Below are 3,981 nucleotides of genomic sequence, written 5' to 3' on the forward strand. Positions count from 1 at the left end.
TTAGCCATGTGCGCACACAACGGCCGCATGAAACAATTGTTTTTAAATGTTTGCCTGTTTTTACATTTAGTCAAGTTTTGACTAAATGTTTTAACATAGAGGGGGAATCGAGACGAGGGTCGTGGTGTATGTGTGTGTGTGTGTGTGTGTGTGTGTGTACGTGTGTGTGTGTGTGTGTGTGTGTGTGTGTGTGTGTGTGTGCGTGCGTGCGTGCGTGCGTGCGTGCGTGTGTGTGTGTGTGTAGAGCGATTCAGAGAAAACTACTATACCGATATTCATGAAACTTGACATGAGAGATCCTGAGTATGGTATCTCAAGACCTTTTTTTCATTTTTTTGATAAATGTCTTTGATGACGTCATATCCGGCTTTTCGTGAAAGTTGAGGCGGCACTGTCACGCTCTCATTTTCAACCAAATTGGTTGAAATTTTAGTCAAGTAATCTTCGACGAAGCCCGGACTTTGGTATTGCATTTCAGCTTGGAGGCTTACAAATTAATTAATGAGTTTGCTCATTAAAGTTGTCATTAAAATCGATTTTTCGCAAACAGATTTAAAATTGATTGCATCGTATTCTTCATCACATTCTAAATCTAAAAATATATACATATGTCATGTTTACTCTTAAAATGTGATCACAATTAACGAAAATAGATTAATAAGTCTTACGATTAAAATTTAAGAAATCGATCCAAAAATGATTTCATCTTATTCTTTATCATTTTCTGATTCCAAAAACATATAGATATGATAGGTTGTATTCAAAACAAGCTCAGAAAGTTAACAAGAATACAGAAAAGCGCGCTTTCCTGCTTAATAGCACAATACGCTACCGCGCTAATCTGGCGTGTCAATATCACTACGTTTTGCACGTGGAAGGTGAGCGATTTCCTTCACGCGGGGATTGACGAAGCTGTACTGTCTTGGTGAAAACATACAGTGAGTTCAGTTTCATCCCGTGAGTTCGACTGATTGACTAAATGTAGTAATTTCGCCTTACGCGACTTGTTTTTACATTTAGTCAAGTTTTGACTAAATGTTTTAACATAGAGGGGGAATCGAGACGAGGGTCGTGGTGTATGTGTGTGTGTGTGTGTGTGTGTGTGTGTGTGTGTGTGTGTGTGTGTGTGTGTGTGTGTGTGTGTGTGTGTGTGTGTGTGTGTGTGTGTGTCTGTCTGTCTGTGCGTGTGTGTGTGTAGAGCGATTCAGACCAAACTACTGGACCGATCTTTATGAAATTTGACATGAAAATTCCTGGGAATGATATCCCCGGACGTTTTTTTCTTTTTTTCGATAAATACCTTTGATGACGTCATATCCGGCTTTTTGTAAAAGTTGAGGCGGCACTGTCACACCCTCATTTTTCAATTAAATTGATTAAAATTTTGGCCAAGCAATCTTCGACGAAGGCCGGACTTCGGTATTGCATTTCAGCTTGGTGGCTTAAAAATTAATTAGTGACTTTGGTCATTAAAAATCTGAAAATTGTAAGAAAAAAATGTTTTTTTATAAAACAATCCAAATTTACGTTCATCGTATTTTTCATCATGTTCTGATTCCAAAAACATATACATATGTTATATTTGGATTAAAAACAAGCTCTGAAAATTAAAAATATATAAATTATGATCAAAGTTAAGTTTTTGAAATCAATTTAAAAACACTTTCATCTTATTCCTTGTCGGTTCCTGATTCCAAAAACATATAGATATGATATGTTTGGATTAAAAACATGCTCAGAAAGTTAAAACGAAGAGAGGTACAGAAAAGCGTGCTATCCTGCTCAGCGCAACTACTACCCCGCTCTTCTTGTCAATTTCACTGCCTTTGCCACGAGCGGTGGACTGACGATGCTACGAGTATACGGTCTTGCTGAAAAATTGCATAGCTTGACTAAATGTTGTATTTTCGCCTTACGCGACTTGTTTCCTCTTGGTGTACACTAAGGCCGTGTGTTACTGTGACCAGATCATTTTAGGTGTTCTACCCATGTGCCTACACAAGGCCGTCTGCGACCAGACATTTCTGATTTGCTTTTTATCTGGGTACAGAACGACCTTCTGAAGCTTGTTTCGCATACATTTTTCTATTGGTTTGATTTTTCCAACAGCCTTCAGCGACATTGTACATGGCGACCAAATGGACTCAAATACTTCTAATTTATACCTGGGTTTACCTCGGATTTTACACAAGGACCGACTGAAACCTGAGATTTTATGTTTTTGAAGGCCTTGGCTTTACTTGTGTGCGTACAGAAGTCGCGTAAGGCGAAAATACAACATTTAGTCAAGCTCAGTCGAACTCACAGAATGAAACTGAACGCATTGCATTTCCGCAAGACCGTACACTCGTAGAATCGTCTGTCCACCGCTCGTCGCAAAGGCAGTGAAATTGACAATCCAGAAAAGCGCGGTAGCGGTTGCGCTGAGGAAGATAGCACGCTTTTCTATATCTCTATTCTTTTTAACTTTCTGAACGTGTTTTTAATCCAAACATATCATATCTATATGTTTTTGGAATCAGGAACGGACAAGCAATAAGATGAAATTGTTTTTAAATCGATTTCTGAAATTTAATTTTAATCATAATTTTTATATTTCTAATTTTCAGAGCTTGTTTTTAATCCAAATAAAACATATTTATATGTTTTTGGAATCAGAAAGTAATGAAGAATAAGATAAACGTAGTTTTGGATCGTTTTATAAACAAATTATTTTAATTACAATTTTCTGATTTTTAATGACCAAAGTCATTCATTAATTTTTAAGCCTCCAAGCTGAAATGCAATACCAAAGTCCGGCCTTTGTCGAAGATTGCTTGGCCAAAATTTCAATCAATTTCATTAAAACAAATGAGGGTGTGAGAGAGCCGCCTCAACTTTTACAAAATGCCGGATATGACGTCATCAAAGACATTTATCAATATGATGTACAACTGGCATTCTGAGACAATGTTTGATATTGTCTGTCTGATCTCTCAGCGTGTCAGTATACACCAAGAAGTGCCTTTCTACTGGGGGAGGGGGGGGGGGGGTTGCAAGCTATGTGGAATATATAAGAATTACTTCAACATGGACACAAAGATGGTGCCACGAACCGCAGAACTATTCACCCTAATTCTTTTCACGTTTTGCCTTGAGTACCATTTCGCCCTCGCGCATCCGATTTCCTCAAATATTCAAAATAATTCAGCATGACTTCATTGCATGGATATAAACGGTGGCGGTTTGCTCCTACGTGCGAGGGCAATATGACATTGCTGCCAGGTTGGGCATGAACAGAGCTTGAAGTTGGCTATTTCCAAACGGCGGCGAATTCGATACCTCGCCATATATAATACTCGAACGTTGAGGGTTCATCTTGACGCGATCCCAAATGCAACCAGCTATGAATGTTAGGGTGGTATTACTGTAGTTAAATAAATGCTGCCGTGTTCAAGATAATTATACCAGTTTATTGCCTTCTTAACCTGCCACAGAAAAGTTGGTACTCCTACCTGTACCTTGTACGCCTACCTGTTTCACAGTGTGTGTGTGTGTGTGTGTGTGTGTGTGTGTGTGTGTGTGTGTGTGTGCGAGGTGTGTGTGTGTGTGTGTGTGTGTGTGTGTGTGTGCGAGGGTGTGTGTGTGTGTGTCTGTGTGTCCGTGGGTATGCGCGTGTGTATGTGCGTGTGCGTACGTTCTCTCATATCGCTGTTTGCCGATAAGCAAGTACAGACATTTTGTATTGCAAGTTATGATTTGCCATTTTCTTCTCCAAAATGTCAAAGAACTGTAATTATCCTGTGAGTGAGCAAGAATATGATTAGATGTTATAAAACAAATGTCCTTAAAAACAATTTTTATGCATGTTATTTAAAATTGTAAAAGCAACACGTGATTGAATTTGATATTGATTCTTAGTTGTACCACGTGTATGTGTGTGTGTGTGTGTGTGTCTGTGTGTGTTTGTGTGTCACATCTACGACTTGTGTGTGTGTGTCT

This window comes from Littorina saxatilis, linkage group LG17, assembly GCF_037325665.1.
Source record: "Littorina saxatilis isolate snail1 linkage group LG17, US_GU_Lsax_2.0, whole genome shotgun sequence".
Taxonomy (NCBI): domain Eukaryota; kingdom Metazoa; phylum Mollusca; class Gastropoda; order Littorinimorpha; family Littorinidae; genus Littorina; species Littorina saxatilis.